This window comes from Camelus bactrianus, chromosome 2, assembly GCF_048773025.1.
Source record: "Camelus bactrianus isolate YW-2024 breed Bactrian camel chromosome 2, ASM4877302v1, whole genome shotgun sequence".
NCBI lineage: Eukaryota > Metazoa > Chordata > Mammalia > Artiodactyla > Camelidae > Camelus > Camelus bactrianus.
The window spans coordinates 82,136,490-82,151,609 of NC_133540.1; the positions used below are offsets into that span (position 1 = coordinate 82,136,490).

Consider the following 15,120-nt stretch of genomic DNA (forward strand, 5'->3'; position numbering starts at 1 on the left):
TCTTTAATGACACAAGTTACCTGAGGTTAACAGCCTTCCTTAAAACACACACAAACACAGTGACACACACATGTTAATGTAGAGAAGCAGCAACAGAAAACTAACACAATATTCATTCACTGTAAATGAAATTTTGAGTACACAAAGGAACCTTTTTGAACCTCAGCAATATCCACAGACTCAGAAACTTCCTCCCCAGTGTTTTGCCTTGAATATGAGACACAGTGGAATTAAATCACCAGCAATGAACTATCTTTTATTATGGTCTGCTCTATGGTCAGTCGAAAGACATAAAGTTTGTTTTGAGTTGAGATGAAGTATAATCCCATAGTGATTAAAAGCACCCTAAGGAGTCCAGCTGATCCCTTTTAAATTCCCACTGTAATGCTTAACAGCTGTGTGACTTTAGGCATGATGTGTAACTTCTCTGTGCTTTAATTTTTTTAATCAGCGAAATGGATATAATTGTATCTAATTCATAGGTTTCTTATGAAAATAAAGTGAGATAATGTATGTAAAATGCCATAAGTACTATAAAGGTTTTTGCTGTTATTAAAATGCCACTAACTGATCTTTATAAAAATCCATTGTTTTCCCAGGAATAACTGAATTCAATTGTCTTTCCTCTTTTTCTCTGTAGCCATTTTATTCTGGTTCTCACTTCAATAGAATATATTTTCCACTCTTATCTGACTTTCTTGCCTTGAAAATAAAATGGTTCTAGTAGAAGTCCAACGATGGGAATGAAGACTAACAACTCTTCAGTCATTTGTCAAAGACATGGTATTAAGCCCCCTCAGAATAATCAAGGCGCTGTGCATTTTGATCCCATTTTTCTTTTATGCCTTATTAAGGTTGAAGCTCACCAGTTAGAGGTGGTTTCTATATAAATTCTGTATTGTATTAAGCATGACGCTGACATAATTGAACCCCAGCACCATAACCCCAGAACCCAGCTCTTCTCCTCATTTTACCTTGTTTGCCTAGTCTGCTTCTTACAGCTGAAGCTTACACATCTGCCATCACAATTTTCACTCATCTCAGTTCAGTATTTCTGAAATTATTCTTTCTCTTACATTGACTCTCTGAATAAACACTTTCTCTTTATAAAATTTTTATGACTATTATAACCACTCAGACATTCTTGCTTGCTATATTACGAGGCCATGAAATAGATTGCCTAAAACTTGCCCATGGCAGTAGGTTCTACTATTTATTGTTAGCTTTAAGACTTTTTGATAACTTTCAGTTCCATATCTAAAAAAATAGGGGCTTTACTGACATTAATGACTCTAATATTCTGGACTGTATTATGAGAAAATATAAATTAAGTGCTGAGCATAGTGCCTGACAGATAATAAGCAGTCAATGAAAGGAAGGTATTATAATTATTATTTATCAACTTGAAACTGTAATTTATTCAATGGTACCACAAATGCCATCATCGGGGAAGCATATTTGTGTGATTTCCACTTTGGAACCTCTCCTCGTCAATCATGGTGCTGAACAGTTGATACATTTTATCTCAAATTCATCCAACAATTTTGTCATATTATTAAAATTAACTAAGACTTAGATTAATTTGGGCAAGGTAAGATTGACAAGAATTGGGACAAGAATTTAAATTTAGGACTGTGATTCTAAATCTCAAATCATTTCTGTGTCCTACATATCTTGTCCTTTGATAATTAACCCAAAAATAAACCCAAAGATTTGGGTTAAGTCCTACTTCAGTGTGTCCTAACTGAACTATCACAGTGGAGTCTTAGCTAGTCTCCTTGTTTTCACTTTTTCTCCCCAGCAATCTAACACCAGTGAACAGAAATATTTTGGAAAGCCCTTTTCTGATGGTGTTTCTTTTGCTTAAATGTCTTCAGCTGCCTGCTGTCCACTGAATCAAGGCTAGACATTCACTCATAGGTCTAAACCTACCTTTTCAGCCAGTTGATGGCTATTTTCATTAAAGTTCCCAGTAGTTTGCCTACTGGACTAACTTTGATCCCTTGAACATGCTCCCACACTTTAATGACTCTGCTCAAGCTGTGGCCTCCATCAGTGATACTCTTTCCTACCTCTTCGCCACACCCAAATCCTATCCACCCTTCAAGATCCAACTCAACTATTTTGTTTCCATGGAAGTTTTCTGAATCTCTAGCTAAAAGTGATCCCTATTTTCATACTTCCAAACGTCTTCAGGGTTAATAGTTCTCTATTACACGTTGTGCTCTCCCTACTGCACGTTTGTTTCCATAGTGTCCTATACTTCTCCAACTTTAAGTTAATAATAAACAATCAAATATTATTTGTATCGATTTTAATGTCTTTTTCACCCTGCTAGGCTGAAAATCTTGTAAGGCATGAATAGTACCTATCTTGTTCATTGTTGTAGCTCCTGTGTCTAGCACAGTGCCGTATACAATAGTTGTTCAATAAACATTTTTGAGTAGGTATGTATATACTACATTCTACTTTATTTAATTACCTGCATCCTCTCCTAGGTTATGATTTTCTAAGAGCAGATACTGTGACATTCTTCTTTATATCACTCACTGAGTTCATAAATATGTGCTAAGTACATTAATAAATCTTCCCTTTACAAAGTTTGCTCTATAGAAAATAAAATTTCAGAATATTTATATTTTTAATACTATGCACTAAGTTAAATATTATACAGCTATATTCTTATACTTTAAAGAAAATTAACCTAGATGACTGCTTCTAGATAATAAACTGGGGTTGCACCGGTCAATATTTTATGAAATACTGTTTGCTGCGAATTTACAAATGCCAATAGGAATAACAGATAATCCCAGGAATTAGACCATAATGGAATAAAGGTTTGCAGTTGCATAAGCATGTTGATTTGTATAAAAACCAACTCAGAAAGTCTCAGTCAAATTCTTCTAATCTTGCTGAAGTTTTACTTTGAATAAACTTTTTTTTAAATTAAGAAGTTTGTTTTCTTAAACAGTTAAGAAATAATTTAGTCCCATCCTTACCACTACGTTAAATTTACATGCATGAGAGCTATCTTGGTGGCCTAGTTCTAGATATTATGTATATGTATAATTACATTTTCAAAAATTACATAATTCAAGCTATCTTATTTCTCAGTTATGTTGGCCTGGCAATATTCTACTCTGATAATTAAAAAACTTTGTCTACATTTTTGCATTGAAGAGTTCTTCTTTTGCTTATTTGCTTGAAATAGTCCTCCCCAGATATTTACAGGTCTCACTTTAAGGACTCTCTGATTATATTAAAATAGCCCATCTCACTTTCTATCCTTTTATTCTTTTTCATTAGTCTTTGTTGCATTTAATCATTACCAAAATTATGATATATATTTGCTTAATTTCCATATCCTCCATTAAAATATATTGATACCAGACAATGATAGACATCAATTAACTATTTGATGAATAAGTGAACTTAACATTTAACTTAACAGTTGCTTCCTATAAAGAATCATTTATTGCTCTTCCAGTATTTTATAACATAAACCTGTTTATCAGGTTGAACAGCAAATTTGTGTCAAAGATACGTTAAGTTGTTTGCAATTATTTTTCAAATATTCATACAGCTAAACAAGAGACACGTAGCTGCATAGTATGAATTTCTTAAGGTAAGACATTCTGTCTCATTGACTTAAAACTCATTGTTTTTGTCGTTGAACACAGTGAATCAGCATCCAAGGGAAATAACTGCCCTACTAAATTTACACAGACATATATTTTAACTCTAAAAATTTAACTGGAAGCAGTTCATAGAGTACCTACATCACAACCTTTAGTTGGCACTGGAATAATCCCAATGAGTGGTAGTCACAACACATGAAAGGCTCCTTCACAGGGAGACCTTTCCAACATAGCTTTGGTCACCATTCATTTGCATTTAAATTTTTAAAAATCTAGTGTAAAGGGTAAATAAGACTGGTAATAAAACTATTGCATTGATGAGCATTTTAGTAAAATTTCTGATACAGTAAATTATTAGTTTGAAATAACATTGAACATATTGAAAACTCATTCTTTCAAAACCTATTCTATAGACTTAGAATAATTATTAAAGGGGTAATGTCACTTCAGTCTGTTTCAGAAACACTTCCATTTCATTATTAAAAACAGAGTCATGGCAATGTAATGATCAGATGTTGTAGCAACTTTTGATATTTAAAAGAAGTCTGTGTACCTAGAAATTACATATTTAACAAAGCACACACACATTTGAGTATTGACCTGAATGCTTTCTCCTAAGATTTGGATCAAAGCAAAGATGTCTGCTATCATCACTTCCATTCATACTGGAAGTCCTAAACAGTTCAGTAAAGCAAGAAAAAGAAATTAAGAACATATAGAATGAAAAGGAATAAACTGCCTTTATTAACATATTATATAGAAAATCTCTATCAATCTGAAAGGTACTATGATGTAAACTTACAGAGGCCACAGGATAGCACATTACATATGAAAATCAACGTGCATTTCCATATATTAGCATTGAACAAATGAATATTGAAATTATAAACAGTACAGTTATACCTTGGAGATATTACAGGTTCAGTTCCAGATGACTGCAATAAAGCAAATATCGCAGTAAAGTCACACAACTTTTTTGGTTTCTCAGTGCATATGAAAGCTATGTTGACACTATACTGTAGTCTATTAAGTATGCAATAGTATTGTGACGAAAAAAATAACATATCTTAATTGAAAAATATTTTATTGCTAAAAAATGCTAACCATCATATTAACCTTCAGTGAGTTGTAATCTTTTTGCTGACACATCATTTTGCCTTGGTATTGATGACTGCTGACTGATCAGGGTAGTGGTTGCTGAAGGCTGGGGTGGCTGAGGCCATGTCTTAAAATAAGACAACAATGAAGTTTGTCACACTGACTCTTTCTTTGACAAATGATTTCTCTGTAGTATGCAATGTGGTTTGATAGCATTTTACTCACAGTAGATCTTTCAAAGCTGGAGTCAGTCCTCTCAAACCCTGCCTTTGCTCTATCACCTGTTTGTGTAACATTGTAAGTCCTTTGTTGTCATTTCAACAATCTTCATGGCATCTTCAACAGGTGTAGTTTCCATGTCAAGAAACCACTTTCTTTACCCCTCCATAAAAAGGAACTCTTCGTCTGTTAAAGTTTTATCCTGAGATTGCCGCAATTCAATCACATCTTCAGGATCCACTTATGATTCTAGTTCTCTTTGCTGTTTCCACCGCATCTGCAGTTCCTTCCTCCAGTGAGGTCTTGAACCCCTCAAAGTGATCCATGTGGTTTGGAATCAGTTCTTCAAAGCTCCCATTAATGTTGGTATTATGACCTCTTTTCATGAATCACAAATATTCTTAATAGTATCTAGAATGGTGAATCCTTTCCAGAAGGTTTTTAATTTACTTTGTTATCAGAGGAATCACTATCTATGGCAGTGATAGCCTTACAAAATGGATTTCTTAAATAATAAGGCTTGAAAGTTGAAATTACTCCTTGATCCATGAGCTGAAGAATGGATACTGTGTTAATAAATGATAATAAAATAAAATGTGTTAATAATAATAAATTTTACTCATCAGTGCTCTTGAATGACTGATGCCTTGTCAATGAGCAGTAATATTTTGAAAGGGATCTTTTTTCTGAGCAGTAGATCTCAACAGTGGGCTTAAAATATTCAGTAAACCATATTGTAAACAGATATGCTGTTACCCCGGCTTTGTTCTTTCATTTATAGAGCACAGACAGAGAAGATATAGCATGATTCTTAAGGGCTCTAGAATTTTTGGAATGGTTAATGAGCATTGGCTTCAATTTAGAGTCACCAGCTGCATTAGTCCCTAAAAAGAGACTCAGTCTGTCCTCCGAATCTTTGAAGTCAGGAATTGACTTCTCTCTAGCTATGAAAGTTCTAGATGGCATCTTGTTCCAATATAAGGCAATTGCATCTATATTGAAAATCTGTGGTTTAGTGTAGTCACCTTCATGAATTATTTTAGAGCCTCTAGGTAATCTGCTACAGCTTCTACATCAGCACTTGCTGCTTCACTCTGCACCTTTATGTTCTAGAGACAGATTCTTTTCTTAAACCTCATAAGTCAACATCTGCTAGCTTCAAACTTTTCTTCTGTAGCTTCCTCACCTCTCTCCAGCCTTCATAGAATTAAAGAGAGTTAGGGCCTTGTCCTGGATTAGACTTTGGCCTAAGGGAATGTTGTGGCTGGTTTGATCTTCTATCCAGACCAGTAAAGCTTTCTTTGTATCAGCGATAAGGCTGTTTTGCTTTCTTATCGTTTGTGTGTTCACTGGAATAGCACTTTAAGTTTCCTCCAAGAACTGTTCCTTTACATTCACAACTTGGCTAGCTGGTGTAAGAGGCCTAGCTTTCAGCATGTCTCAGCTTTCGACATGCCTTCCTCACTAAGCTTCATTATTTCTAGCTTTTTATTTAAAATGAGAGACATGCAACTCTTCCCTTTACTTGAATACTTAGAAGCTATTGTAGGGTTACTAACTGGCCTAATTTCAATATTGTTGTGTTTCAGGGAATAGGGAAGCCTGAGGAAAAGGAGAGAGAAGGGGAAACAGCCAGTCAATGGAGCAGTCAGAACACACAAAGCATTTATCAGCCAAGCTCTCTGTCTTACATGGGCACAGTTCATGGTGCCTCAGAACAATTACAATAGTAACATCCAAGGTCACTGATCACAAACCACCATGACACATATAATAATAATGAAAAGTTTGAAATATTGTGGGTACTAGCAATGTGACAGTGAGACATGAAGTGAGCAAATGCTGTTGGAACATGGCACCAATAGACTTGCTAGAATCAAGATTGCCACAAAGCTTCAATTTGTAAAACGGTATCTGCCAAACACAATATAATGAAGTGAAATAAAATGAGATATGCCTGTACTATATATAATAGCATTAACAGCCATGAAAATTATAGCCATTATCTTGTAATAACTTTTAATGAGATATAATTTGTAAAAATACTGAATCACTATGCTGTACATCAGAAACTAATATAATATTGTCAACCAAGTATATACTTCAATAAAAATTTTAAATGAAAACAGTAGAGTAGGGAATCAGGGAAGGTCAAGTCAATAAGCAACCAGTGTTCTTTTTTTAAAAATTTTTTATTGAAGTGTAGTTGATTTACAATGTTAGTTTCAGATATAAAGCAAAGTGATTCAGTTATACATACAGATACATATTTATATTTTCTTTTCAGATTCTCTTTCATTATATGTTATCACAAGAAACGGAATACAGTTCTCTGTGCTATACAGTAGGTCCTTGTTGTTTATCTATTTTATATATAGTAATGTGTATCTTAATCCCCAAGCTCTTAATTTCTCTCTCCTCATCCTTTCCCCTTTGGTAACCATAGTTTGTTTTCTATGTCCATGAGTCTGTTTTTGGTTTGTAAATAGAATGTGTTTCTTTTTTTTTTTTAGATTCCACGTATGTGATACCATATGATATCTATCTTTCTCTGTTTGACTTACTTCACTCTATGATAATCTCCAGGTCCATCCATGTTGCTGCAAGTGGCATTATTTCATTCTTTTTTATAGCTGAGTAATTTCCCATTATATATAAGTATAATATCTTATCTATCTATCTATCTATCTATCTATCTATCTATCTATCTATATATCACATCTTCTTTATCCAGTCATCTGTTGATGGACATTTAGGTTGTTTCCATGTCTTGTCTATTATAAATAGTGAGCAGCCAGTGTTCTTTACTTAGCTTTCTGTTTGATTGACTGGTGTAAAGGTCTGTATTTCAGTGGTATTTTGCAATCCAGTTCAGAGGGAGGAGCTGTGATTAAGATATAAATGTCCTAGATAAGGAAGATCAACAGTGTTCTCATCTACAATATAATCTACATGTTAAATAAACAAAATTAACATGCCCCAGAATCTTTCTGTCACATTTCTGAAAGGTCATCTGTGAAAGAGGTAATGGGTAGGTTAGAGTGTTGCATACGAAGACATTTTAGAGCTTCTCATTCTTGGAATTTTCCCCTCAAATGCTGAGCTGCCTTATCATTGACAAATGACCTAAAAATATACAACCCAAATGCTATTTCATTAGATATAATTTTTTCAAGTAGCTATTTTTAATTTTTTTAAGTTCTAGGAATATATTAAGTGGTTAATTGATAATTATTTGCCATAGAAAATTCATATAATACCCAGAAGTTTAAAAAGATATACTTCATAGCTATGAAATTACAAAGAATGATTAAATTTTATCTTCTGAGCTTTTAAAGAAAACTGACAAACTGTGTGTATAACTTAAACAATGTAAGTACCAAATTTTGTCTTTGTAAGAATGATCAGAGTTCTGTTGTTGAATTTCATATGCTGATAGATCCTACTTTTATTTTCATAAATAGATTTGCTTCTATATTTGCATAAAAATTCATTAATTAACTTATTATAATATTATATCTGACTATAGAGAAAACTCTGAAAAGGAATTATATCCAGGGAAAAAAAGCTTATTGCATAGCTATATGCATAATAATAGTCATATTTCATTAAGTATATCTGCAGCATTTGAAATCTAGTTTCCATGTAGTTTCTCCTATGTAATTAAGCAGTTATGCATTATAAATGTAACATTAGCATTAGCAAATGCAACATGAATCAAAGAAAATACAATTCTAATATGGAGAATCCATTTTAAATAATGTTTATTTCACTTATTCTAATGAATGGAAAACATGTAATTAAAGTAGATAATCCGGTTTCAAGCATCTAGAACAAATCTTAGTACATAGCCTGTTGAATGAAAGTTAATCTCATTTAAAATTTATTAGATCACTTCCAGAAAGACAATGTTGTATAGAGTAACTTTTATCCTCATTAGTTTAGAGATATGCACATTAGTACTCTTGATTACTAATCCACTTAAAAAATTGGGAAGAATTAAACTTTTTTTTTTTTAAATTTGAGGGAATGTAGATTGATGCTTAAATCTGAACTCTGGCTTACAAATATCAGCAGTAGTACCTGACTCAGCTTATTCGAGTAAGGTAAGAATATACTAACAGCTGGCCTTACTATGTCCCTTGATAATAAACTGCAGCTCTACATCAGCCATCCAAATTTCCAACTAATGGAGGGTCCTGAGAGAGTCAAGACAAAGAGATCCCCACAACACAAATAGATATACATAACACTATTAAAAAATCTGAAGTCCATAAATTTGTGAATGAGTAAGCTCTTGGCTAATAAGTCATATCTTCCATATTGACATAGAGCAGTTATGAGGAATATTTAATATTCTTTTAAAAGCTGTTGTCAGTGAGAAGGAGATGGCAGTTGACCAGCTAAATAAATTCAAACAAAGAGAAATGAATGGTTTTACCAACTTAAAAGAAATATTAAATACTCACTTAATTTTTGCTGTTCTTATTGGGCCAAAGGGTAAAGAACATAGGAACAGTCCTAAGCAAGAAGCAGTTGCCCCCAAAAAGATTAGTCATAAAAGGCAAGGGATCTAAGTCTGCTTTCCTTCAAAGAGAAAAAAAAATTTAGGACATATTTCTTGAGTTAACTTAACTGAAAATGTGAAAAGGTGAAGGTACTTGTCTCAAGCATTTTATCCCATGAGTTAATATGTTCTTAAAAGTGATATGATACATAAGTAAAGAAAAAATGAATTGATCTTTCCTCTACCTTACCAATAACAGAAATGGTGAACAGTACCACCTAAAGCAACTGAAGTTTGAGATTAGAAATAAAGGTATAAACAGAGGGTAGTAACCACCAAGAAGAAAGATGACTATGGAAGGATGAATGATAAAAGGGAAAAGAGGTAGTAGGGTCATAATGCCTCACTGACTTAGTAGACAGGAGAGCTAAGATACCTTTCAAGGTGGTATCTATGCTAATATTTCAAGCTCAATCCTTAACAGGCCCCTACAACTTATTCAGGTCTATACATATGGCTGAAATCATGAGTTCAGTGTGAAAGTATGTGTGAAAGTACCAGTGAGTTCAGTATGGGAGTAACATAACTGACTTGATTGTTAAATCTATTTTTAAAAACATTTAACAAAGATGCAACTGTCAGTTCTTACTTTGTATAGCTTCTCTTATGATTTGACACTGCCATATTATACAAAGGCCTCATTCACTTTAGGTCCTTCTGCCTATTCAAGTTTAGTTGATTATGAGAAGAAGCAGGGCAGAGCAAGTACAAAAATTTGTCAATAGGTGTGAGAAGGGGAGATACAAGACTTAAGGCAACTATTTCACATTTTGTAGATTAAATGATTATCTGGGCTATTTTCCCTTTTTTGTTTACCATAGGTTCTAGACAAACCTTACACTCTGTTTTGCACTAGATTTTACTTTTTCTATTTTCAGACCTTAATTCTTGCCAACTTGCTCATTTTATCTCACCTGTGGAGATGTGTGGCTCAAGAGTATTTGACATTCTAGTATTTAAGCCAGTATTTTTTAGGTAGTATGAAGGATTTTTCAAACATTGCCGTGATAGTTTATAAAAGCTTTTAAAGTTGCATTTAGTCATTCCATTTACTACATTCTAGGATAAGTAAAACAAGACCTGGAATAGATTAGACAAATTTTAACCATAAGAAATTTCTGGTATTCAGTCATTTTTAACCTATAAAAAGGGCAATTTCATATGGTTTCCACTAGTAGATCATACTACTGTACATTTTCTAATTTATATTTTAGATTAATTCATTTTTTATTTTGTATAAAATACCTAAAATGTGGGCTGCTCTCTTCACCCAATGATAATACAAATTGTTGAATGACTCAAAGTGCCCTGTTTTCAATTCTGAGCAGTAATAAACAATTAATTATAAAGTCTTAAGAACTTTATAAAATAATTTAAAGAAAAGTCAGTACATTTTAAATGCTGGCAACTACAGGAAATCAGTTAAGAGTCAGAGTTTAGTCTTATACACTATTAGAAGAAAATATATTGTACAGAATCTAAAACAACAAACGCAAACATTTCTGATTTGTCTTTGAATTGGCTTTTGAAGCTGGATTTTGAATATTAAGCTTCCTGAAATGCTAAAGGTTCAAATGCCTTACAATAAATAATGAGACCATATAATGATTACATGATTCAAGAGTATGAAAAACTTTCTCATTCCTAAATATTTACCCATTACTCTAACCCAAACCCATAGAATTCCAATGACACAATATCCTTTTCAAAGACTACTGCAAATAACTGCCCAATGCAACACAGACTTGTCTTCTTGGTCAAGATATTGGTTTCCGTGTTGTCTTCCTACATTTGTTGAATAATTTTGAGAGATCCAATTTAGATCTTTACAAGGCTTCTTTAAGCACAATAGGAATTTTTTTTCAATATTTATTGTTTTCAAAATGTACTTCACAAATTTAGCTTTCATTTATCTAAATATACACAAAAGTCGACTGTAGAGTGTTATCGTATGAATTGAAAATCTATTTTTTAAAAGAGCTGGCAATTATTATCATCAGCATTATCATCAAATCCAGGAATTATAAGATAAATGAAGTGATTAGAGAAAATTATTGGAAAAAAATACAAAACCTTTACCTCAACTTTATCCGGTCTCCTCTTTTAGATTGTGAACACCATAAAAGGAGAGAATATGTTTGTTTCATTCATATATGTGTCTATGTGTGCATTTGTTTATGTGCATGTGGTATGTGTATGTATCTACACATGATACATATGCACAACACATATCATGTATATATAATGTAAATAGTGTATGCAGATATGCACATACAGCATGTATATATAGTGTACCACTAGTACACTATAAGCTAAAATCATAAGTATTTGTTGAATTACCAAATAAATGCAACTATAAAATCTATTCCATAAGCATGTGTCTGATGCTTTCCCGTCTTCAACAGTAAATCCTCATTAGCACCAACAACGTAAGTTTTCTTGGAATGAATTCTTTTTATTGTTCAGCTTTTTATTTACCTTCTGAATTAGTATATCTCAAGTATCTCATAGCTCTTCTTGAATAAATATATAATGAAAAGCAAATTTGAAATTTTTGTTTACTCCTGGCCTTTCCTACATTCTTAGTATCTGTTCTTTGACTTTAGATGTATGTAAGTCACCACATTGTAGACTATTAACAGTCTACAATGGGCCAAGCAATGTGTTTGTCACTGGGAATACAGACAGCTCTGTTTAACTAAGGAGACATGATTGTAAACAAATAATCATACAGAGAAGTGCAAAAGGAGGAAGTATATACCATATATTATGCAAGTTTAGATAGGATTGCTGTGCTTCAGGAGTAAATAAGGTGTAAGACACAATGGCAGGAAGGCTATAGGGTCTCACCTAATGTGAGAAGGAACACTGATTATTGGCAGGAGAAACAACATGCCCATAGATGGTCTCCTTGGCACTCCTTTCATTTAGTTCTGCAACTGTACCAAAAAGATAGTAGAACCACACTGCTTTGGTGTTCTACTGTAACATTTCTAAATTGCAAATGTCATCATTTCTTTCTCTTATTTCAGTCTTTACTCAACTCTTCAATAAAGTTCAAAGATTTTAATCTGGTATAAAAGGCCCTTCATAGTCTGACTAATCAGTTTCATTTGATAACTTCCAGCATCTATTTGTGAGTGTATGTCAAGTCTTGGGTTTTTACAAGGGCTGTGTTCTCTCATCCCAGAAATACCTCCTTCTTTCTCCTACAGCTAATTCTTACTTGATTTTAAAAAGAAAACTCAATCACTGTATACTCAGAGAAGCTTTTATGAGGTTGACTGGGAACCCCCATAATACCTTGTTTATACTTTTTTAAAAAACATTTATCAGATTACGCCATCAGTGTGTGGCATGTTGATTTGCCTCTTGCCTCTAAGCCTACTTGCCAGTAACATCTCTTATCCCTGTCTCACTTGTAGACACACCGGATATAGGGACTAGGGAAAAAATAATCAGCACTCTAGGATAATTTAAGTGGTTCTCTAAGGCCTTCAGAAGGTTAACATTCTCCATATTAATTAGCTATTAACTTTTTGAAATCATAGAATTTAAGTATTCAAAAAGACTTTACGGCTATGTAATGGGGTGTTTTTAAAAATATTTTTGACCATGACCCATGTAAGAAATGTTCTACATCACAATGGGGTGTGATACACAATCATATATTTAAAATAACAGCTCCACAATATAATACACTTACTATATATGATATAGTAAAACAATATATCAGATATTATTTATTTTTTAATACAACAAAGAAAAAAATCAAAGTGAACTTACTACCAAAATACTCAAATTATGAATCAATAAACCAAAAATAGCTTCATGCTTATCCACAAAAAATATTTCAAGTCCCATTAATAGTGATAGCACTCTACCCATCTATTTTAGTGTAAACTCTCCCTATAGTTTATGGATAAAAGTGAGGTCTTGAGAGGTAAGTGACTTTTCCAGACAAATAAGCACAAAGCTGGATCTAGAACACATCTAAAGTTCATGCTAGTATTCTTTCCACCACATCAATGACAAAGAACTTCTGCTAAGAAGCCATCATATATTTAGCTTATTCACTCTTTGAGAGACTAGATCCCTTGCACAAAATACCTTTACAAATGAATTAAATGAACCACTGCCTAACCTTCTTATCTTACTTCTATGGCACAATTTGTATTTTTAGAATTCTGTCTAAAATATCTGTGTTGAAAATAATACTGATCTGGGATCCCAATTAGAAAGATACTTTAAATCCCCAGAACAATAAGCTCTGGATCAAAGCTGATGAGGCTTCAATACAGAAGTTTCATGTCTGCAACAATACTTTCAGATTGGAAAAGTGAGTGAGTAGAACAAGGCCAAAAATTGGGAAGAAGAGAACCAGGCTGATAGAAAAGCTATACCACAGACTTCTGGAAAAAAAAAAAAAAAAAAGAATGAGAGAACTTCAAGCCCTTTGCTAATTTTTTAAAACTGAAATTGTTAACATATATTTATAGGAAGCTTGTTAAATATCAAAGTAAGTTTTTTCTCCTGTACATTTTGTCTTATCCTAACTTTATCTTGGTAAATAAGAAATACACTTTTTCATATTTAATAAGAAATACAGAGGATATGCTACATCATGCTGTTGTGAAAGGGTCCACTGGGATAAGCTAAATGAATGAAATGGACAGTCTTCCTCAGGCTCGTGCTATTATTTAACAGTAAATTAGGGAGGGCAAGAACACTCATTGTTTCAGTATTAATGCCTACAGGCTTAAAGTACTATATTTAATTGAAGACAAAAATCAAATGATTGCACAATTATAATTATCACAAAATCATGATTAAGTTTGAAACATTAGTCAGTGCAGAACATTTAGGAAATTGGTGTCTGTAGAGAGATTAAGAACCTCTGAGAAGCAAGGTTAGACTAAATAGGAATTTGAACTAAATCACTCTCATCAAATATCAGTTATTCATTTCTGAGTCTGTAAAAAACAATAGCCTGAAGTTACCTAAACATAAATATAAATACAATTTATTTACCTTAAATTCATTAATTAATTATTTTGGAGTTCAATTATTTCAAATGTCATATAGAGTCTGGATTTTGTTAATTCAATAATTTTTAATTTCATCATTTCATTCATATGATAGATGCAATAATCCTATTGCTATGATACTTTATATTATTTAGAGTTAAAGAAATAAAAACTCTAATAGACTCTCATCTTACATTTATATTTCAACTTTTTCCAGAATATACTTCAATGAGCAAAGTAAGACAAAAATTTATACCAAGCTATTGATCATTCTAAAGAAACTAAATAAACCATATTAAATATTTTAATTTTGAAGCATAGATTTTTCTAAATGTTTATGTGTAATATAATATATTACTGCACGTTATTTCTATTTCTACCATTTAGAAAGAAAAGACCACCTTTGTTTAAAAAAATTCTTAACGTTTAAAGACAACAACAAAAGAAAACTTTAACACAAAATACAATAACACACATGAGAAATTCTTATTTTTAAAGCAGTCTCCACCTGCCAACATCTGTCCTGCCTGTCTCAGGAATCATAAACCTCTATCACCACTGGTAACTTTGA

The 15,120-nt window shown here is 32.7% G+C and overlaps 1 protein-coding gene across 3 annotated transcripts in view; it reads right to left on the reverse strand.

Moving 5' to 3' along the window:
• TMPRSS11F (transmembrane serine protease 11F) overlaps positions 1-15,120 on the reverse strand; it is a 66,281-nt gene that overhangs the window by 40,161 nt on the left and 11,000 nt on the right. The gene's annotated exons all lie outside the window — the stretch shown is intronic.